At 53.0% G+C, this 25,130-nt stretch overlaps 1 protein-coding gene across 1 annotated transcript in view; it reads right to left on the bottom strand.

The window, feature by feature from the left end:
* The window catches only part of LOC144503951 (mitogen-activated protein kinase kinase kinase 2-like), a 125,483-nt gene extending 105,081 nt beyond the window's left edge, over positions 1 to 20,402 (bottom strand). Inside the window, exon 1 of the mRNA XM_078229118.1 lies at positions 20,287 to 20,402. The gene's annotated coding sequence lies outside the window, so the exon portion shown is untranslated. The remainder of the gene's footprint in view (positions 1 to 20,286) is intronic.
* Positions 20,403 to 25,130: the final 4,728 nt, after the last annotated feature.

Raw genomic sequence — 25,130 nt, 5'->3', positions numbered from 1 at the left:
TTATACAGTGACAGACCCGTCCCAACCAGTACTGAACCCGTGTTATACAGTGACAGACCCATCCCCACCTGTACTGTACCCCAGTGTTATACAGGGACAGACCCGTCCCCACCAGTACTGTACCCCAGTGTTATACAGCGACAGACCCGTCCCCACCAGTACTGTACCACAGTGTTATACAGCGACAGATCCGTCCCCACCAGTACTGTACCCCAGTGTTACACAGTGACAGACCCGTCCCCACCAGTACTGTACCCCAGTGTTATACAGCGACAGACCCGTCCCCACCAGTACTGTACCCCAGTGTTATAGTGACTGACCCGTCCCCACCAGTTCTGTACCACTGTGTTATACAGTGACAGACCCATCCCCACCAGTACTGTACCCCAGTGTTATACAGTGACAGACGCGTCCCCACCAGTACTGTACCCCAGTGTTATACAGTGACAGACCCATCCCCACCAGTACTGTACCCCAGTGTTATACAGTGACAGACGCGTCCCCACCAGTACTGTTCCCCAGTGTTATACAGTAACAGACCTGTCCCCACCAGTACGGTACCCCAGTGTGATACAGCGACAGACCTGTCCTCACCAGTACTGTACCCCAGTGTTATGCAGTGACAGACCCGTTCCCACCAGTACGGTACCCCAGTGTTATACAGTGACAGACCTGTCCCCACCAGTACGGTACCCCAGTGTTCTACAGTGACAGACCTGTCCCCACCAGTGCGGTACCCCAGTGTTATACAGCGACAGACCTGTCCTCACCAGTACTGTACCCCAGTGTTATGCAGTGACAGACCCGTCTCCACCAGTACGGTACCCCAGTGTTATACAGTGACAGACCTGTCCCCACCAGTACGGTACCCCAGTGTTATACAGTGACAGACCCGTCCTCACCAGTACTGTACCCCAGTGTTACACAGTGACAGACCCATCCCCACCAGTACTGTACCCCAGTTTTAAACAGTGACAGACCCGTCCCCACCAGTTCTGCACCCCAGTGTTATACAGCGACAGACCCGTCCCCACCAGTGCTGTACCCCAGTGATATACAGTGACAGACCCGTCCCCACCAGTACTGTACCCCAGTGTTGTGCAGCGACAGTCCCGTCCCCACCAGTACTGTACCACAGTGTTGTACAGTGACAGACCCATACCCACCACTACTGTACACCAGTGTCATACAGCATCAGACCCATCCCCACCAGTACTGTACCCCAGTGTTATACAGTGAAAGAACCGTCCCCACCAGTACTGTACCCCAGGATGATACAGTAACAAACCCATGCCCACCAGTACTGTACCCCAGTATTAAACAGTGACAGACCCGTCCCCACAAGTACGGTACCCCAGTGTTATACAGTGACAGACCCATCCCCACCAGTACTGTACCCCAGGGTTACACAGTGACAGACCCATCCCCACCAGTACTGTGCCCCAGTGTAATAGATGGACAGACCCGTCCCCACCAGTTCTGCACGCCAGTGTTATACAGTGACAGACCCATCCCCACCAGTACTGTACCCCAGTGTTGTACAGTGACAGACCAATCCCCACCAGTACTGTACCCCTGTGTTATACAGTGACAGACCCGTCCTCACCAGTACTGTGCCCCAGTGTTATACAGTGACAGACCCGTCCACACCAGGACTGTACCCCAGTGTTATACAGTGACAGACCCGTCCTCACCAGTACTGTACCCCAGTGTTACACAGTGACAGACCCATCCCCACCAGTACTGTACCCCAGTGTTATACAGTGACAGACCCGTCCTCACCAGTACTGTGCCCCAGTGTTATACAGTGACAGACCCGTCCTCACCAGTACTGTGCCCCAGTGTTATACAGTGACAGACCCGTCCTCACCAGTACTGTGCCCCAGTGTTATACAGTGACAGACCCGTCCTCACCAGTACTGTGCCCCAGTGTTATACAGTGACAGACCCGTCCACACCAGGACTGTACCCCAGTGTTACACAGTGACAGACCCGTCCCCACCAGTACTGTACCCCAGTGTTACACAGTGACAGACCCATCCCCACCAGTACTGTACCCCAGTGTTACACAGTGACAGACCCATCCGCACCAGTACTGTACCCCAGTGTTATACAGGGACAGACCCATCCCCACCAGTACTGTACCCCAGTGTTATACAGTGACAGTCCCGTCCTCACCAGTACTGTACCCCAGTGTTACACAGTGACAGACCCGTCCCCAACAGTACTGTACCCCAGTGTTATACAGTGACAGACCCGTCCTCACCAGTACTGTACCCCAGTGTTCTACAGTGACAGACCCGTCCACACCAGTACTGTACCCCAGTGTTATACAGTGACAGTCCCGTCCTCACCAGTACTGTACCCCAGTGTTACACAGTGACAGACCCGTCCCCAACAGTACTGTACCCCAGTGATATACAGTGACAGAGCCATCCCCACCAGTACTGTACCCCAGTGTTATACAGTGACAGACCCGTCCCCAACAGTACTGTACCCCAGTGATATACAGTGACAGACCCGTCCCCACCAGTACTGTACCCCAGTGTTATACAGTGACAGACCCGTCCCCACCAGTACTGTACCCCTGTGTTATACAGTGACAGACCTGTCCCCACCAGTACTGTACCCCAGTGTTATCCAGTGACAGACCCGTCCCCACCAGTACTGTACCCCAGTGTTATACAGTGACAGACCTGTCCCCACCAGTACTGTACCCCTGTGTTATACAGTGACAGACCCGTCCCCAGCAGTACTGTACCCCAGTGTTCAACAGTGACAGACCCGTCCTCACCAGTACGGTACCCCAGTGTTATACAGTGACAGACCCGTCCCAACCAGTACTGAACCCGTGTTATACAGTGACAGACCCGTCCCCAACAGTACTGTACCCCAGTGATATACAGTGACAGAGCCATCCCCACCAGTACTGTACCCCAGTGTTATACAGTGACAGACCCGTCCCCAACAGTACTGTACCCCAGTGATATACAGTGACAGACCCATCCCCACCAGTACTGTACCCCAGTGTTATACAGTGACAGACCCGTCCCCACCAGTACTGTACCCCAGTGTTATAGTGACAGACCTGTCCCCACCAGTACTGTACCCCAGTGTTATCCAGTGACAGACCCGTCCCCACCAGTACTGTACCCCAGTGTTATGCAGTGACAGACCCGTCCCCACCAGTACTGTACCCCTGTGTTATACAGTGACAGACCCGTCCCCAGCAGTACTGTACCCCAGTGTTCTACAGTGACAGACCCGTCCTCACCTGTACTGTACCCCAGTGTTATACAGGGACAGAGCCGTCCCCACCAGTACTGTACCACAGTGTTATACAGTGACAGACCCATCCCCACCAGTACTGTACCCCAGTGTTATACAGTGACAGACCCGTTCCCACCAGTACAGTACCCCAGTGTTATACAGTGACAGACCCGTCCCCACCAGTACTGTGCCCCAGTGTTATACAGTGACAGACCCGTCCACACCAGGACTGTACCCCAGTGTTATAGTGACTGACCCGTCCCCACCAGTTCTGTACCACAGTGTTATACTAGTGACAGACCCATCCCCACCAGTACTGTACCCCAGTGTTATACAGTGACAGACCAATCCCCACCAGTACTGTACCCCTGTGTTATCCAGTGACAGACCCGTCCTCACCAGTACTGTGCCCCAGTGTTATACAGTGACAGACCCGTCCTCACCAGTACTGTACCCCAGTGTTACACAGTGACAGACCCATCCCCACCAGTACTGTACCCCAGTGTTATACAGGGACAGACCCGTCCCCACCAGTACTGTACCACAGTGTTATCCAGTGACAGACCCGTCCTCACCAGTACTGTGCCCCAGTGTTATACAGTGACAGACCCGTCCTCACCAGTACTGTACCCCAGTGTTACACAGTGACAGACCCATCCCCACCAGTACTGTACCCCAGTGTTATACAGGGACAGACCCGTCCCCACCAGTACTGTACCCCAGTGTTATACAGTGACAGACCCGTCCACACCAGTACTGTACCCCAGTGTTATACAGTGACAGTCCCGTCCTCACCAGTACTGTACCCCAGTGTTACACAGTGACAGACCCGGCCCCACCAGTACTGTACCCCAGTGTTAAACAGTGACAGAGCCATCCCCACCAGTACTGTACCCCAGTGTTATACAGTGACAGACCTGTCCCCACCAGTACTGTACCCCAGTGTTATACAGTGACAGACCTGTCCCCACCAGTACTGTACCCCAGTGTTATCCAGTGACAGACCCGTCCCCACCAGTACTGTACCCCAGTGTTATACAGTGACAGACCCGTCCCCACCAGTACTGTACCCCTGTGTTATACAGTGACAGACCCGTCCCCAGCAGTACTGTACCCCAGTGTTCTACAGTGACAGACCCGTCCTCACCAGTACGGTACCCCAGTGTTATACAGTGACAGACCCGTCCCAACCAGTACTGAACCCGTGTTATACAGTGACAGACCCATCCCCACCTGTACAGTACCCCAGTGTTATACAGGGACAGACCCGTCCCCACCAATACTGTACCCCAGTGTTGTACAGCGACAGACCCGTCCCCACCAGTACTGTACCACGGTGTTATACAGCGACAGATCCGTCCCCACCAGTACTGTACCCCAGTGTTATACAGCGACAGACCCGTCCCCACCAGTACTGTACCCCAGTGTTCTCGTGACTGACCCGTCCCCACCAGTTCTGTACCACAGTGTTATACAGTGACAGACCCATCCCCACCAGTCCTGTACCCCAGTGTTATACAGTGACAGACGCGTCCCCACCAGTACTGTACCCCAGTGTTATACAGTGACAGACCCATCCCCACCAGTACTGTACCCCAGTGTTATACAGTGACAGACGCGTCCCCACCAGTACTGTACCCCAGTGTTATACAGTAACAGACCTGTCCCCACCAGTACGGTACCCCAGTGTTATACAGCGACAGACCAGTCCTCACCAGTACTGTACCCCAGTGTTATGCAGTGACAGACACGTCCCCAACAGTACTGTACCCCAGTGATATACAGTGACAGACCCGTCCCCACCAGTACTGTACCCCAGTGTTATACAGTGACAGACCCGTCCCCAACAGTACTGTACCCCAGTGATATACAGTGACAGAGCCATCCCCACCAGTACGGTACCCCAGTGTTATACAGTGACAGACCCGTCCCCAACAGTACTGTACCCCAGTGATATACAGTGACAGACCCGTCCCCACCAGTACTGTACCCCAGTGTTATACAGTGACAGACCCGTCCCCACCAGTACTGTACCCCAGTGTTATACAGTGACAGACCTGTCCCCACCAGTACTGTACCCCAGTGTTATCCAGTGACAGACCCGTCCCCACCAGTACTGTACCCCAGTGTTATATAGTGACAGACCCGTCCCCACCAGTACTGTACCCGTGTTATACAGTGACAGACCCGTCCCCAGCAGTACTGTACCCCAGTATTCTACAGTGACAGACCCGTCCTCACCAGTACGGTACCCCAGTGTTTCTACAGTGACAGACCCGTCCCAACCAGTACTGAACCCGTGTTATACAGTGACAGACCCATCCCCACCTGTACTGTACCCCAGTGTTATACAGGGACAGACCCGTCCCCACCAGTACTGTACCCCAGTGTTATACAGCGACAGACCCATCCCCACCAGTACTGTACCACAGTGTTATACAGCGACAGATCCGTCCCCACCAGTACTGTACCCCAGTGTTACACAGTGACAGACCCGTCCCCACCAGTACTGTACCCCAGTGTTATACAGCGACAGACCCGTCCCCACCAGTACTGTACCCCAGTGTTATAGTGACTGACCCGTCCCCACCAGTTCTGTACCACTGTGTTATACAGTGACAGACCCATCCCCACCAGTACTGTACCCCAGTGTTATACAGTGACAGACGCGTCCCCACCAGTACTGTACCCCAGTGTTATACAGTGACAGACCCATCCCCACCAGTACTGTACCCCAGTGTTATACAGTGACAGACGCGTCCCCACCAGTACTGTTCCCCAGTGTTATACAGTAACAGACCTGTCCCCACCAGTGCGGTACCCCAGTGTGATACAGCGACAGACCTGTCCTCACCAGTACTGTACCCCAGTGTTATGCAGTGACAGACCCGTTCCCACCAGTACGGTACCCCAGTGTTATACAGTGACAGACCTGTCCCCACCAGTACGGTACCCCAGTGTTCTACAGTGACAGACCTGTCCCCACCAGTGCGGTACCCCAGTGTTATACAGCGACAGACCTGTCCTCACCAGTACTGTACCCCAGTGTTACACAGTGACAGACCCATCCCCACCAGTACTGTACCCCAGTTTTAAACAGTGACAGACCCGTCCCCACCAGTTCTGCACCCCAGTGTTATACAGCGACAGACCCGTCCCCACCAGTGCTGTACCCCAGTGATATACAGTGACAGACCCGTCCCCACCAGTACTGTACCCCAGTGTTGTGCAGCGACAGTCCCGTCCCCACCAGTACTGTACCACAGTGTTGTACAGTGACAGACCCATACCCACCAGTACTGTACACCAGTGTCATACAGCATCAGACCCATCCCCACCAGTACTGTACCCCAGTGTTATACAGTGACAGAACCGTCCCCACCAGTACTGTACCCCAGGATGATACAGTAACAAACCCATGCCCACCAGTACTGTACCCCAGTATTAAACAGTGACAGACCCGTCCCCACCAGTACTGTTCCCCAGTGTTAAACAGTGACAGACCCGTCCCCACAAGTACGGTACCCCAGTGTTATACAGTGACAGACCCATCCCCACCAGTACTGTACCCCAGGGTTACACAGTGACAGACCCATCCCCACCAGTACTGTGCCCCACTGTAATAGATGGACAGACCCGTCCCCACCAGTTCTGCACGCCAGTGTTATACAGTGACAGACCCATCCCCACCAGTACTGTACCCCAGTGTTGTACAGTGACAGACCAATCCCCACCAGTACTGTACCCCTGTGTTATACAGTGACAGACCCGTCCTCACCAGTACTGTGCCCCAGTGTTATACAGTGACAGACCCGTCCACACCAGGACTGTACCCCAGTGTTATACAGTGACAGACCCGTCCTCACCAGTACTGTACCCCAGTGTTACACAGTGACAGACCCATCCCCACCAGTACTGTACCCCAGTGTTATACAGTGACAGACCCGTCCTCACCAGTACTGTGCCCCAGTGTTATACAGTGACAGACCCGTCCTCACCAGTACTGTGCCCCAGTGTTATACAGTGACAGACCCGTCCACACCAGGACTGTACCCCAGTGTTACACAGTGACAGACCCGTCCCCACCAGTACTGTACCCCAGTGTTACACAGTGACAGACCCATCCCCACCAGTACTGTACCCCAGTGTTACACAGTGACAGACCCATCCGCACCAGTACTGTACCCCAGTGTTATACAGGGACAGACCCATCCCCACCAGTACTGTACCCCAGTGTTATACAGTGACAGTCCCGTCCTCACCAGTACTGTACCCCAGTGTTACACAGTGACAGACCCGTCCCCAACAGTACTGTACCCCAGTGTTATACAGTGACAGACCCGTCCTCACCAGTACTGTACCCCAGTGTTCTACAGTGACAGACCCGTCCACACCAGTACTGTACCCCAGTGTTATACAGTGACAGTCCCGTCCTCACCAGTACTGTACCCCAGTGTTACACAGTGACAGACCCGTCCCCAACAGTACTGTACCCCAGTGATATACAGTGACAGAGCCATCCCCAACAGTACTGTACCCCAGTGATATACAGTGACAGACCTGTCCCCACCAGTACTGTACCCCAGTGTTATCCAGTGACAGACCCGTCCCCACCAGTACTGTACCCCAGTGTTATACAGTGACAGACCTGTCCCCACCAGTACTGTACCCCTGTGTTATACAGTGACAGACCCGTCCCCAGCAGTACTGTACCCCAGTGTTCAACAGTGACAGACCCGTCCTCACCAGTACGGTACCCCAGTGTTATACAGTGACAGACCCGTCCCAACCAGTACTGAACCCGTGTTATACAGTGACAGACCCGTCCCCAACAGTACTGTACCCCAGTGATATACAGTGACAGAGCCATCCCCACCAGTACTGTACCCCAGTGTTATACAGTGACAGACCCGTCCCCAACAGTACTGTACCCCAGTGATATACAGTGACAGACCCATCCCCACCAGTACTGTACCCCAGTGTTATACAGTGACAGACCCGTCCCCACCAGTACTGTACCCCAGTGTTATCCAGTGACAGACCCGTCCCCACCAGTACTGTACCCCAGTGTTATGCAGTGACAGACCCGTCCCCACCAGTACTGTACCCCTGTGTTATACAGTGACAGACCCGTCCCCAGCAGTACTGTACCCCAGTGTTCTACAGTGACAGACCCGTCCTCACCTGTACTGTACCCCAGTGTTATACAGGGACAGAGCCGTCCCCACCAGTACTGTACCCCAGTGTTATACAGCGACAGATCCGTCCCCACCAGGACTGTACCCCAGTGTTACACAGTGACAGACCCGTCCCCACCAGTACTGTACCCCAGTGTTATACAGCGACAGACCCGTCCCCACCAGTACTGTACCCCAGTGTTATAGTGACTGACCCGTCCCCACCAGTTCTGTACCACAGTGTTATACAGTGACAGACCCATCCCCACCAGTACTGTACCGCAGTGTTATACAGTGACAGACCCGTTCCCACCAGTACAGTACCCCAGTGTTATACAGTGACAGACCCGTCCCCACCAGTACTGTGCCCCAGTGTTATACAGTGACAGACCCGTCCACACCAGGACTGTACCCCAGTGTTATAGTGACTGACCCGTCCCCACCAGTTCTGTACCACAGTGTTATACAGTGACAGACCCATCCCCACCAGTACTGTACCCGTGTTATACAGTGACAGACCAATCCCCACCAGTACTGTACCCCTGTGTTATCCAGTGACAGACCCGTCCTCACCAGTACTGTGCCCCAGTGTTATACAGTGACAGACCCGTCCTCACCAGTACTGTACCCCAGTGTTACACAGTGACAGACCCATCCCCACCAGTACTGTACCCCAGTGTTATACAGGGACAGACCCGTCCCCACCAGTACTGTACCACAGTGTTATACAGTGACAGACCCGTCCTCACCAGTACTGTACCCCAGTGTTATACAGTGACAGACCCGTCCACACCAGTACTGTACCCCAGTGTTATACAGTGACAGTCCCGTCCTCACCAGTACTGTACCCCAGTGTTACACAGTGACAGACCCGGCCCCACCAGTACTGTACCCCAGTGTTAAACAGTGACAGAGCCATCCCCACCAGTACTGTACCCCAGTGTTATACAGTGACAGACCTGTCCCCACCAGTACTGTACCCCAGTGTTATACAGTGACAGACCTGTCCCCACCAGTACTGTACCCCAGTGTTATCCAGTGACAGACCCGTCCCCACCAGTACTGTACCCCAGTGTTATACAGTGACAGACCCGTCCCCACCAGTACTGTACCCCTGTGTTCTACAGTGACAGACCCGTCCCCAGCAGTACTGTACCCCAGTGTTCTACAGTGACAGACCCGTCCTCACCAGTACGGTACCCCAGTGTTATACAGTGACAGACCCGTCCCAACCAGTACTGAACCCGTGTTATACAGTGACAGACCCATCCCCACCTGTACTGTACCCCAGTGTTATACAGGGACAGACCCGTCCCCACCAATACTGTACCCCAGTGTTGTACAGCGACAGACCCGTCCCCACCAGTACTGTACCACGGTGTTATACAGCGACAGATCCGTCCCCACCAGTACTGTACCCCAGTGTTATACAGCGACAGACCCGTCCCCACCAGTACTGTACCCCAGTGTTCTCGTGACTGACCCGTCCCCACCAGTTCTGTACCACAGTGTTATACAGTGACAGACCCATCCCCACCAGTACTGTACCCCAGTGTTATACAGTGACAGACGCGTCCCCACCAGTACTGTACCCCAGTGTTATACAGTGACAGACCCATCCCCACCAGTACTGTACCCCAGTGTTATACAGTGACAGACGCGTCCCCACCAGTACTGTACCCCAGTGTTATACAGTAACAGACCTGTCCCCACCAGTACGGTACCCCAGTGTTATACAGCGACAGACCAGTCCTCACCAGTACTGTACCCCAGTGTTATGCAGTGACAGACACGTCCCCAACAGTACTGTACCCCAGTGATATACAGTGACAGACCCGTCCCCACCAGTACTGTACCCCAGTGTTATACAGTGACAGACCCGTCCCCAACAGTACTGTACCCCAGTGATATACAGTGACAGAGCCATCCCCACCAGTACTGTACCCCAGTGTTATACAGTGACAGACCCGTCCCCAACAGTACTGTACCCCAGTGATATACAGTGACAGACCCGTCCCCACCAGTACTGTACCCCAGTGTTATACAGTGACAGACCCATCCCCACCAGTACTGTACCCCAGTGTTATACAGTGACAGACCTGTCCCCACCAGTACTGTACCCCAGTGTTATCCAGTGACAGACCCGTCCCCACCAGTACTGTACCCCAGTGTTATATAGTGACAGACCCGTCCCCACCAGTACTGTACCCCTGTGTTATACAGTGACAGACCCGTCCCCAGCAGTACTGTACCCCAGTGTTCTACAGTGACAGACCCGTCCTCACCAGCACGGTACCCCAGTGTTATACAGTGACAGACCCGTCCCAACCAGTACTGAACCCGTGTTATACAGTGACAGACCCATCCCCACCTGTACTGTACCCCAGTGTTCTACAGGGACAGACCCGTCCCCACCAGTACTGTACCCCAGTGTTAATCAGCGACAGACCCGTCCCCACCAGTACTGTACCACAGTGTTATACAGCGACAGATCCGTCCCCACCAGTACTGTACCCCAGTGTTACACAGTGACAGACCCGTCCCCACCAGTACTGTACCCCAGTGTTATACAGCGACAGACCCGTCCCCACCAGTACTGTACCCCAGTGTTATAGTGACTGACCCGTCCCCACCAGTTCTGTACCACAGTGTTATACAGTGACAGACCCATCCCCACCAGTACTGTACCCCAGTGTTATACAGTGACAGACCCGTTCCCACCAGTACAGTACCCCAGTGTTATACAGTGACAGACCCGTCCCCACCAGTTCTGTACGCCAGTGTTATACAGTGACAGACCCGTTCCCACCAGTACTGTACCCCAGTGTTATACAGTGACAGAACCGTCCCCACCAGTACTGTACCCCAGTGTTATGCAGTGACAGACCAATCCCCACCAGTACTGTACCCCTGTGTTATACAGTGACAGACCCGTCCTCACCAGTACTGTGCCCCAGTGTTATACAGTGACAGGCCCGTCCACACCAGGACTGTACCCCAGTGTTATACAGTGACAGACCCGTCCTCACCAGTACTGTACCCCAGTGTTACACAGTGACAGACCCATCGCCACCAGTACTGTACCCCAGTGTTATACAGGGACAGACCCGTCCCCAGCAGTACTGTACCCCAGTGTTATACAGTGACAGACCCGTCCTCACCAGTACTGTACCCCAGTGTTATACAGTGACAGACCAGTCCACACCAGTACTGTACCCCAGTGTTATACAGTGACAGTCCCGTCCTCACCAGTACTGTACCCCAGTGTTACACAGTGACAGACCCGGCCCCACCAGTACTGTACCCCAGTGTTAAACAGTGACAGAGCCATCCCCACCAGTACTGTACCCCAGTGTTATACAGTGACAGACCTGTCCCCACCAGTACTGTACCCCAGTGTTATACAGTGACAGACCTGTCCCCACCAGTACTGTACCCCAGTGTTATCCAATGACAGACCCGTCCCCACCAGTACTGTACCCCAGTGTTATACAGTGACAGACCCGTCCCCACCAGTACTGTACCCCTGTGTTATACAGTGACAGACCCGTCCCCAGCAGTACTGTACCCCAGTGTTCTACTGTGACAGACCCGTCCTCACCAGTACGGTACCCCAGTGTTATACAATGACAGACCTGTCCCAACCAGTACTGAACCCGTGTTATACAGTGACAGACCCATCCCCACCTGTACTGTACCCCAGTGTTATACAGGGACAGACCCGTCCCCACCAGTACTGTACCCCAGTGTTATACAGCGACAGACCCGTCCCCACCAGTACTGTACCACAGTGTTATACAGCGACAGATCCGTCCCCACCAGTACTGTACCCCAGTGTTACACAGTGACAGACCCGTCCCCACCAGTACTGTACCCCAGTGTTATACAGCGACAGACCCGTCCCCACCAGTACTGTACCCCAGTGTTATAGTGACTGACCCGTCCCCACCAGTTCTGTACCACAGTGTTATACAGTGACAGACCCATACCCACCAGTACTGTACCCCAGTGTTATACAGTGACAGACGCGTCCCCACCAGTACTGTACCCCAGTGTTATACAGTGACAGACCCATCCCCACCAGTACTGTACCCCAGTGTTATACAGTGACAGACGCGTCCCCACCAGTACTGTACCCCAGTGTTATACAGTAACAGACCTGTCCCCACCAGTACTGTACCCCAGTGTTATGCAGTGACAGACCCGTCCCCACCAGTACGGTACCCCAGTGTTATACAGTGACAGACCTGTCCCCACCAGTACGGTACCACAGTGTTATACAGTGACAGACCTGTCCCCACCAGTGCGGTACCCCAGTGTTATACAGTGACAGACCCAACCCCACCAGTACGGTACCCCAGTGTTATACAGTGACAGACCCGTCCTCACCAGTACTGTACCCCAGTGTTACACAGTGACAGACCCATCCCCACCAGTACTGTACCCCAGTGTTATACAGTGACAGACCTGTCCCCACCAGTACTGTACCCCAGTGTTATACAGTGACAGACCCATCCCCACCTGTACTGTACCCCAGTGTTATACAGGGACAGACCCGTCCCCACCAGTACTGTACCCCAGTGTTATACAGCGACAGACCCGTCCCCACCAGTACTGTACCACAGTGTTATACAGCGACAGATCCGTCCCCACCAGTACAGTGACAGACCCGTCCCCACCAGTACTGTACCCCAGTGTTATACAGCGACAGACCCGTCCCCACCAGTACTGTACCCCAGTGTTATAGTGACTGACCCGCCCCACCAGTTCTGTACCACAGTGTTATACAGTGACAGACCCCTCCCCACCAGTACTGTACCCCAGTGTTATACAGGGACAGACGCGTCCCCACCAGTACTGTACCCCAGTGTTATACAGTGACAGACCCATCCCCACCAGTACTGTACCCCAGTGTTATACAGTGACAGACGCGTCCCCACCAGTACTGTACCCCAGTGTTATACAGTAACAGACCTGTCCCCACCAGTACGGTACCCCAGTGTTATACAGCGACAGACCTGTCCTCACCAGTACTGTACCCCAGTGTTATGCAGTGACAGACCCGTCCCCACCAGTACGGTACCCCAGTGTTATACAGTGACAGACCTGTCCCCACCAGTACGGTACCCCAGTGTTATACAGTGACAGACCTGTCCCCACCAGTGCGGTACCCCAGTGTTATACAGTGACAGACCCAACCCCACCAGTACGGTACCCCAGTGTTATACAGTGACAGACCCGTCCTCACCAGTACTGTACCCCAGTGTTACACAGTGACAGACCCGTCCCCACCAGTACTGTACCCCAGTTTTAAACAGTGACAGACCCGTCCCCACCAGTTCTGCACCCCAGTGTTATACAGCGACAGACCCGTCCCCACCAGTACTGTACCCCAGTGTTATACAGTGACAGACCCGTCCCCACCAGTACTGTGCCCCAGTGTTATACAGTGACAGACCCGTCCACACCAGGACTGTACCCCAGTGTTATAGTGACTGACCCGTCCCCACCAGTTCTGTACCACAGTGTTATACAGTGACAGACCCATCCCCACCAGTACTGTACCCGTGTTATACAGTGACAGACCAATCCCCACCAGTACTGTACCCCTGTGTTATCCAGTGACAGACCCGTCCTCACCAGTACTGTGCCCCAGTGTTATACAGTGACAGACCCGTCCTCACCAGTACTGTACCCCAGTGTTACACAGTGACAGACCCATCCCCACCAGTACTGTACCCCAGTGTTATACAGGGACAGACCCGTCCCCACCAGTACTGTACCACAGTGTTATACAGTGACAGACCCGTCCTCACCAGTACTGTACCCCAGTGTTATACAGTGACAGACCCGTCCACACCAGTACTGTACCCCAGTGTTATACAGTGACAGTCCCGTCCTCACCAGTACTGTACCCCAGTGTTACACAGTGACAGACCCGGCCCCACCAGTACTGTACCCCAGTGTTAAACAGTGACAGAGCCATCCCCACCAGTACTGTACCCCAGTGTTATACAGTGACAGACCTGTCCCCACCAGTACTGTACCCCAGTGTTATACAGTGACAGACCTGTCCCCACCAGTACTGTACCCCAGTGTTATCCAGTGACAGACCCGTCCCCACCAGTACTGTACCCCAGTGTTATACAGTGACAGACCCGTCCCCACCAGTACTGTACCCCTGTGTTCTACAGTGACAGACCCGTCCCCAGCAGTACTGTACCCCAGTGTTCTACAGTGACAGACCCGTCCTCACCAGTACGGTACCCCAGTGTTATACAGTGACAGACCCGTCCCAACCAGTACTGAACCCGTGTTATACAGTGACAGACCCATCCCCACCTGTACTGTACCCCAGTGTTATACAGGGACAGACCCGTCCCCACCAATACTGTACCCCAGTGTTGTACAGCGACAGACCCGTCCCCACCAGTACTGTACCACGGTGTTATACAGCGACAGATCCGTCCCCACCAGTACTGTACCCCAGTGTTATACAGCGACAGACCCGTCCCCACCAGTACTGTACCCCAGTGTTCTCGTGACTGACCCGTCCCCACCAGTTCTGTACCACAGTGTTATACAGTGACAGACCCATCCCCACCAGTACTGTACCCCAGTGTTATACAGTGACAGACGCGTCCCCACCAGTACTGTACCCCAGTGTTATACAGTGACAGACCCATCCCCACCAGTACTGTACCCCAGTGTTATACAGTGACAGACGCGTCCCCACCAGTACTGTACCCCAGTGTTATACAGTAACAGACCTGTCCCCACCAGTACGGTACCCCAGTGTTATACAGCGACAGACCAGTCCTCACCAGTACTGTACCCCAGTGTTATGCAGTGACAGACACGTCCCCAACAGTACTGTACCCCAGTGATATACAGTGACAGACCCGTCCCCACCAGTACTGTACCCCAGTGTTATACAGTGACAGACCCGTCCCCAACAGTACTGTACCCCAGTGATATACAGTGACAGAGCCATCCCCACCAGTACTGTACCCCAGTGTTATACAGTGACAGACCCGTCCCCAACAGTACTGTACCCCAGTGATATACAGTGACAGACCCGTCCCCACCAGTACTGTACCCCAGTGTTATACAGTGACAGACCCATCCCCACCAGTACTGTACCCCAGTGTTATACAGTGACAGACCTGTCCCCACCAGTACTGTACCCCAGTGTTATCCAGTGACAGACCCGTCCCCACCAGTACTGTACCCCAGTGTTATATAGTGACAGACCCGTCCCCACCAGTACTGTACCCCTGTGTTATACAGTGACAGACCCGTCCCCAGCAGTACTGTACCCCAGTGTTCTACAGTGACAGACCCGTCCTCACCAGCACGGTACCCCAGTGTTATACAGTGACAGACCCGTCCCAACCAGTACTGAACCCGTGTTATACAGTGACAGACCCATCCCCACCTGTACTGTACCCCAGTGTTCTACAGGGACAGACCCGTCCCCACCAGTACTGTACCCCAGTGTTAATCAGCGACAGACCCGTCCCCACCAGTACTGTACCACAGTGTTATACAGCGACAGATCCGTCCCCACCAGTACTGTACCCCAGTGTTACACAGTGACAGACCCGTCCCCACCAGTACTGTACCCCAGTGTTATACAGCGACAGACCCGTCCCCACCAGTACTGTACCCCAGTGTTATAGTGACTGACCCGTCCCCACCAGTTCTGTACCACAGTGTTATACAGTGACAGACCCATCCCCACCAGTACTGTACCCCAGTGTTATACAGTGACAGACCCGTTCCCACCAGTACAGTACCCCAGTGTTATACAGTGACAGACCCGTCCCCACCAGTTCTGTACGCCAGTGTTATACAGTGACAGACCCGTTCCCACCAGTACTGTACCCCAGTGTTATACAGTGACAGAACCGTCCCCACCAGTACTGTACCCCAGTGTTATGCAGTGACAGACCAATCCCCACCAGTACTGTACCCCTGTGTTATACAGTGACAGACCCGTCCTCACCAGTACTGTGCCCCAGTGTTATACAGTGACAGGCCCGTCCACACCAGGACTGTACCCCAGTGTTATACAGTGACAGACCCGTCCTCACCAGTACTGTACCCCAGTGTTACACAGTGACAGACCCATCGCCACCAGTACTGTACCCCAGTGTTATACAGGGACAGACCCGTCCCCAGCAGTACTGTACCCCAGTGTTATACAGTGACAGACCCGTCCTCACCAGTACTGTACCCCAGTGTTATACAGTGACAGACCAGTCCACACCAGTACTGTACCCCAGTGTTATACAGTGACAGTCCCGTCCTCACCAGTACTGTACCCCAGTGTTACACAGTGACAGACCCGGCCCCACCAGTACTGTACCCCAGTGTTAAACAGTGACAGAGCCATCCCCACCAGTACTGTACCCCAGTGTTATACAGTGACAGACCTGTCCCCACCAGTACTGTACCCCAGTGTTATACAGTGACAGACCTGTCCCCACCAGTACTGTACCCCAGTGTTATCCAATGACAGACCCGTCCCCACCAGTACTGTACCCCAGTGTTATACAGTGACAGACCCGTCCCCACCAGTACTGTACCCCTGTGTTATACAGTGACAGACCCGTCCCCAGCAGTACTGTACCCCAGTGTTCTACTGTGACAGACCCGTCCTCACCAGTACGGTACCCCAGTGTTATACAATGACAGACCCGTCCCAACCAGTACTGAACCCGTGTTATACAGTGACAGACCCATCCCCACCTGTACTGTACCCCAGTGTTATACAGGGACAGACCCGTCCCCACCAGTACTGTACCCCAGTGTTATACAGCGACAGACCCGTCCCCACCAGTACTGTACCACAGTGTTATACAGCGACAGATCCGTCCCCACCAGTACTGTACCCCAGTGTTACACAGTGACAGACCCGTCCCCACCAGTACTGTACCCCAGTGTTATACAGCGACAGACCCGTCCCCACCAGTACTGTACCCCAGTGTTATAGTGACTGACCCGTCCCCACCAGTTCTGTACCACAGTGTTATACAGTGACAGACCCATACCCACCAGTACTGTACCCCAGTGTTATACAGTGACAGACGCGTCCCCACCAGTACTGTACCCCAGTGTTATACAGTGACAGACCCATCCCCACCAGTACTGTACCCCAGTGTTATACAGTGACAGACGCGTCCCCACCAGTACTGTACCCCAGTGTTATACAGTAACAGACCTGTCCCCACCAGTACTGTACCCCAGTGTTATGCAGTGACAGACCCGTCCCCACCAGTACGGTACCCCAGTGTTATACAGTGACAGACCTGTCCCCACCAGTACGGTACCACAGTGTTATACAGTGACAGACCTGTCCCCACCAGTGCGGTACCCCAGTGTTATACAGTGACAGACCCAACCCCACCAGTACGGTACCCCAGTGTTATACAGTGACAGACCCGTCCTCACCAGTACTGTACCCCAGTGTTACACAGTGACAGACCCATCCCCACCAGTACTGTACCCCAGTGTTATACAGTGACAGACCTGTCCCCACCAGTACTGTACCCCAGTGTTATACAGTGACAGACCCATCCCCACCTGTACTGTACCCCAGTGTTATACAGGGACAGACCCGTCCCCACCAGTACTGTACCCCAGTGTTATACAGCGACAGACCCGTCCCCACCAGTACTGTACCACAGTGTTATACAGCGACAGATCCGTCCCCACCAGTACAGTGACAGACCCGTCCCCACCAGTACTGTACCCCAGTGTTATACAGCGACAGACCCGTCCCCACCAGTACTGTACCCCAGTGTTATAGTGACTGACCCGCCCCACCAGTTCTGTACCACAGTGTTATACAGTGACAGACCCCTCCCCACCAGTACTGTACCCCAGTGTTATACAGGGACAGACGCGTCCCCACCAGTACTGTACCCCAGTGTTATACAGTGACAGACCCATCCCCACCAGTACTGTACCCCAGTGTTATACAGTGACAGACGCGTCCCCACCAGTACTGTACCCCAGTGTTATACAGTAACAGACCTGTCCCCACCAGTACGGTACCCCAGTGTTATACAGCGACAGACCTGTCCTCACCAGTACTGTACCCCAGTGTTATGCAGTGACAGACCCGTCCCCACCAGTACGGTACCCCAGTGTTATACAGTGACAGACCTGTCCCCACCAGTACGGTACCCCAGTGTTATACAGTGACAGACCTGTCCCCACCAGTGCGGTACCCCAGTGTTATACAGTGACAGACCCAACCCCACCAGTACGGTACCCCAGTGTTATACAGTGACAGACCCGTCCTCACCAGTACTGTACCCCAGTGTTACACAGTGACAGACCCGTCCCCACCAGTACTGTACCCCAGTTTTAAACAGTGACAGACCCGTCCCCACCAGTTCTGCACCCCAGTGTTATACAGCGACAGACCCGTCCCCACCAGTACTGTACCCCAGTGATATACAGTGACAGACCCGTCCCCACCAGTACTGTACCCCAGTGTTGTGCAGCGACAGTCCCGTCCCCACCAGTACTGTACCACAGTGTTATACAGTGACAGACCCATCCCCACCAGTACTGTACCCCAGTGTTATACAGTGACAGACCCGTCCCCACCAGTACTGTACCCCAGGATGATACAGTAACAGACCCATGCCCACCAGTACTGTACCCCAGTATTAAACAGTGACAGACCCGTCCCCACCAGTACTGTTCCCCAGTGTTAAACAGTGACAGACCCGTCCCCACAAGTACGGTACCCCAGTGTTATACAGTGACAGACCCATCCCCACCAGTACTGTACCCCAGTGTTACACAGTGACAGACCCATCCCCACCAGTTCTGTACCCCAGTGTTATACAGCGACAGACCCATCCCCACCAGTACTGTGCCCCAGTGTTACACAGTGACAGACCCATCCCCACCAGTACTGTGCCCCAGTGTTATAGATGGACAGACCCGTCCCCACCAGTACTGTACCCCAGTGTTATACAGCGACAGACCCATCCCCACCAGTACTGTGCCCCAGTGTTACACAGTGACAGACCCATCCCCACCAGTACTGTGCCCCAGTGTTATAGATGGACAGACCCATCCCCACCAGTACTGTACCCCAGTGTTATACAGTGACAGACCCGTCCCCACCAGTACTGTACCCCAGTGTTATACAGCGACAGACCCATCCCCACCAGTACTGTACCCCAGTGTTATACAGTGACAGACCCATCCCCACCAGTACTGTACCCCAGTGTTATACAGTGACAGACCCGTCCCCACCAGTACTGTACCCCAGTGTTATACAGCGACAGACCCGTCCCCACCAGTACTGTACCCCAGTGTCATACAGTGACAGACCCGTCCCCACCAGTACTGTACCCCAGTGTCATACAGTGACAGACCCGTCCCCACCAGTACTGTACCCCAGTGTTATACAGTGACAGACCCGTCCCCACCAGTACTGTACCCCAGTGTTATACAGTGGCAGACACGTCCCCACCAGCACTGTACCACAGTTTTGAGCAGATGAAAAGTTTGTGCTGCAGGAAGTCAGCCTGATCTGAGCAGAATCTATATTTCAGGCTCCAGGAGCAGCAGCAATGTCTCCCAGGGTGACCACTGCAGCCAGTGGCAGCTCCCCCCAGGCACAGGCTGAGGGCCCGGGCAGCGAGGCCTGCAATCCCCGCTCTGCCACGACCGCAGCCCGTGGATAGGGCCCCGGCCCGGAGGGGCTGTGAGACCCCGGGGTCCCCGGCTCCAGGCACCCCCGATCCCCGGCCCCCCTCCCGGGCCCCAATCCCCGCGCTGCCGCTTCCCGAGAGGCCGCTGCTCCTACCCGAGTGCTGAGCATCCAGGCCGCCGCTCCGGTGCGGGCTCGGGGCTGAGGCGGCGGTGCGGGGCTGTGCGGTGCGGGGCGGTGCGGTGCGGTGAAGGCCCCGGTCTCTCTCTCGGTCTCCCGCCGCCGGAAGGGATTTTCGGCACCGGTGGAAAAATCCCCTTCGCGCGAGGCCGCAGCGGAGCCCGAACTGTGCAGAGTGCGCATGCGCCACTACCGGGCCCGGCCACGGCGCCTGCACTCCGTTGGGAGCTCTGCAGCACGCGTGCGTATCAGCCGTGCCCGGCGAAGGCGCATGCGCGCCAGTGCACCCGACAGCTCACATGCGTGTGAGCCGGGCCCGGCCAAAGCGCATGCGCTGTACTGAGAACTAACTTCTGCATCTGCGCCGCAGCCGGACCCGGCCTATGCGCCTGCGCTCCAGTGCACCCGACAGGACGCGTGCATGCCAGCCGGGCCCGGCCAAGACGCCTGCGCTGCACTGAGAACGAAGCACTGCATCTGCGACGCAGCCGGACGCAGCCATGCGCCTGCGCTCCAGTGCCCCGGCTGGTCCGGCCTGCTGCGTCTGCGCACTGTTACCCCATTATCGGCAAAGGGTGTGAAAAATGTAAATTGTCCCAGGAATTGTTCCCAATGAACTGAATGGAGTTTTCCCCATTCACTCAGTGTAAAGGAATGGAGTTATCCCCATTCACTCAGTGTAAAGGGAATGGAGTTTTCCCCATTCACTCAGTGTAAAGGGAATGGAGTTTTCCCCATTCACTCAGTGTAAAGGGAATGGAGTTTTCCCCATTCACTCAGTGTAAAGGAATGGAGTTATCCCCATTCACTCAGTGTAAAGGAATGGAGTTTTCCCCATTCACTCAGGGTAAAGGGAATGGAGTTTTCCCCATTCACTCAGTGTAAAGGAATGGAGTTATCCCCATTCACCCAGTGTAAAGGAATGGAGTTTTCCCCATTCACTCAGGGTAAAGGGAATGGAGTTTTCCCCATTCACTCAGTGTAAAGGGAATGGAGTTATCCCCATTCACTCAGTATAAAGGGAATGGAGTTTTCCCCATTCACTCAGTGTAAAGGGAATGGAGTTTTCCCCATTCACTCAGGGTAAAGGGAATGGAGTTATCCCCATTCACTCAGTGTAAAGGGAATGGAGTTATCCCCATTCACTCAGTGTAAAGGGAATGGAGTTATCCCCATTCACTCAGTGTAAAGGAATGGAGTTATCCCCATTCACCCAGTGTAAAGGAATGGAGTTATCCCCATTCACTCAGTGTAAAGGGAATGGAGTTATCCCCATTCACTCAGTGTAAAGGGAATGGAGTTATCCCCATTCACTCAGTGTAAAGGAATGGAGTTATCCCCATTCACTCAGTGTAAAGGGAATGGAGTTATCCCCATTCACTCAGTGTAAAGGAATGGAGTTATCCCCATTCACTCAGTGTAAAGGAATGGAGTTATCCCCATTCACCCAGTGTAAAGGAATGGAGTTTTCCCCATTCACTCAGGGTAAAGGGAATGGAGTTTTCCCCATTCACTCAGTGTAAAGGGAATGGAGTTATCCCCATTCACTCAGTATAAAGGGAATGGAGTTATCCCCATTCACTCAGGGTAAAGGGAATGGAGTTATCCCCATTCACTCAGTGTAAAGGGAATGGAGTTATCCCCATTCACTCAGTGTAAAGGGAATGGAGTTTTCCCCATTCACTCAGTGGAAAGGGAATGGAGTTTTCCCCATTCACTCAGGGTAAAGGGAATGGAGTTATCCCCATTCACTCAGTGTAAAGGGAATGGAGTTATCCCCATTCACTCAGTGCAAAGGGAATGGAGTTATCCCCATTCACTCAGTGTAAAGGGAATGGAGTTATCCCCATTCACTCAGTGTAAAGGGAATGGAGTTACGCCCATTCACTCAGTGTAAAGGGAATGGAGTTATCCCCATTCACCCAGTGTAAAGGGAATGGGGTTATCCCCATTCACCCAGTGTAAAGGGAATGGAGTTATCCCCATTCACTCAGTGTAAAGGGAATGGAGTTATCCCCATTCACTCAGTGTAAAGGGAATGGAGTTTTCCCCATTCACTCAGTGTAAAGGGAATGGAGTTATCCCCATTCACTCAGTGTAAAGGAATGGAGTTATCCCCATTCACTCAGTGTAAAGGAATGGAGTTATCCCCATTCACTCAGTGTAAAGGGAATGAAGTTTTCCCCATTCACTCAGTGTAAAGGGAATGGAGTTATCCCCATTCACTCAGTGTAAAGGAATGGAGTTATCCCCATTCACTCAGTGTAAAGGGAATGGAGTTTTCCCCATTCACTCAGTGTAAAGGAATGGAGTTATCCCCATTCACTCAGTGTAAAGGAATGGAGTTATCCCCATTCACTCAGTGTAAAGGAATGGAGTTATCCCCATTCACTCAGTGTAAAGGGAATGGAGTTTTCCCCATTCACTCAGTGTAAAGGAATGGAGTTATCCCCATTCACTCAGTGTAAAGGAATGGAGTTATCCCCATTCACTCAGTGTAAAGGGAATGGAGTTATCCCCATTCACTCAGTGTAAAGGAATGGAGTTATCCCCATTCACTCAGTGTAAAGGGAATGGAGTTTTCCCCATTCACTCAGTGTAAAGGAATGGAGTTATCCCCATTCACTCAGTGTAAAGGAATGGAGTTATCCCCATTCACTCAGTGTAAAGGAATGGAGTTATCCCCATTCACTCAGTGTAAAGGGAATGGAGTTTTCCCCATTCACTCAGTGTAAAGGAATGGAGTTATCCCCATTCACTCAGTGTAAAGGAATGGAGTTATCCCCATTCACTCAGTGTAAAGGAATGGAGTTATCCCCATTCACTCAGTGTAAAGGGAATGGAGTTTTCCCCATTCACTCAGTGTAAAGGGAATGGAGTTATCCCCATTCACTCAGTGTAAAGGAATGGAGTTATCCCCATTCACTCAGTGTAAAGGGAATGGAGTTATCCCCATTCACTCAGTGTAAAGGGAATGGAGTTTTCCCCATTCACTCAGTGTAAAGGAATGGAGTTATCCCCATTCACTCAGTGTAAAGGGAATGGAGCTTTCCCCATTCACTCAGTGTAAAGGGAATGGAGTTTTCCCCATTCACTCAGTGTAAAGGAATGGAGTTATCCCCATTCACTCAGTGTAAAGGAATGGAGTTTTCCCCATTCACTCAGTGTAAAGGAATGGAGTTATCCCCATTCACTCAGTGTAAAGGAAAGGAGTTTTCCCCATTCACTCAGTGTAAAGGGAATGGAGCTATCCCCATTCACTCAGTGTAAAGGAATGGAGTTTTCCCCATTCACTCAGTGTAAAGGGAATGGAGTTATCCCCATTCACTCAGTGTAAAGGGAATGGAGTTTTCCCCATTCACTCAGTGTAAAGGGAATGGAGTTATCCCCATTCACTCAGTGTAAAGGAATGGAGTTATCCCCATTCACTCAGTGTAAAGGAATGGAGTTATCCCCATTCACTCAGTGTAAAGGGAATGGAGTTTTCCCCATTCACTCAGTGTAAAGGGAATGGAGTTATCCCCATTCACTCAGTGTAAAGGAATGGAGTTATCCCCATTCACTCAGTGTAAAGGGAATGGAGTTTTCCCCATTCACTCAGTGTAAAGGAATGGAGTTATCCCCATTCACTCAGTGTAAAGGAATGGAGTTATCCCCATTCACTCAGTGTAAAGGAATGGAGTTATCCCCATTCACTCAGTGTAAAGGGAATGGAGTTTTCCCCATTCACTCAGTGTAAAGGAATGGAGTTATCCCCATTCACTCAGTGTAAAGGAATGGAGTTATCCCCATTCACTCAGTGTAAAGGGAATGGAGTTATCCCCATTCACTCAGTGTAAAGGAATGGAGTTATCCCCATTCACTCAGTGTAAAGGGAATGGAGTTTTCCCCATTCACTCAGTGTAAAGGAATGGAGTTATCCCCATTCACTCAGTGTAAAGGAATGGAGTTATCCCCATTCACTCAGTGTAAAGGAATGGAGTTATCCCCATTCACTCAGTGTAAAGGGAATGGAGTTTTCCCCATTCACTCAGTGTAAAGGAATGGAGTTATCCCCATTCACTCAGTGTAAAGGAATGGAGTTATCCCCATTCACTCAGTGTAAAGGAATGGAGTTATCCCCATTCACTCAGTGTAAAGGGAATGGAGTTTTCCCCATTCACTCAGTGTAAAGGGAATGGAGTTATCCCCATTCACTCAGTGTAAAGGAATGGAGTTATCCCCATTCACTCAGTGTAAAGGGAATGGAGTTATCCCCATTCACTCAGTGTAAAGGGAATGGAGTTTTCCCCATTCACTCAGTGTAAAGGAATGGAGTTATCCCCATTCACTCAGTGTAAAGGGAATGGAGCTTTCCCATTCACTCAGTGTAAAGGAATGGAGTTTTCCCCATTCACTCAGTGTAAAGGAATGGAGTTATCCCCATTCACTCAGTGTAAAGGAATGGAGTTTTCCCCATTCACTCAGTGTAAAGGAATGGAGTTATCCCCATTCACTCAGTGTAAAGGAAAGGAGTTTTCCCCATTCACTCAGTGTAAAGGGAATGGAGTTATCCCCATTCACTCAGTGTAAAGGAATGGAGTTTTCCCCATTCACTCAGTGTAAAGGAATGGAGTTTTCCCCATTCACTCAGTGTAAAGGGAATGGAGTTTTCCCCATTCACTCAGTGTAAAGGGAATGGAGTTTTCCCCATTCACTCAGTGTAAAGGGAATGGAGTTTTCCCCATTCACTCAGTGTAAAGGGAATGGAGTTTTCCCCATTCACTCAGTGTAAAGGGAATGGAGTTTTCCCATTCACTCAGTGTAAAGGGAATGGAGTT

This window comes from Mustelus asterias, chromosome 14 (genome assembly GCF_964213995.1).
Source record: "Mustelus asterias chromosome 14, sMusAst1.hap1.1, whole genome shotgun sequence".
In the NCBI taxonomy this organism is placed as follows: domain Eukaryota; kingdom Metazoa; phylum Chordata; class Chondrichthyes; order Carcharhiniformes; family Triakidae; genus Mustelus; species Mustelus asterias.
Note: the sequence above shows the minus strand (reverse complement) of the source record. Positions and strands in the feature narration are given on the sequence as shown.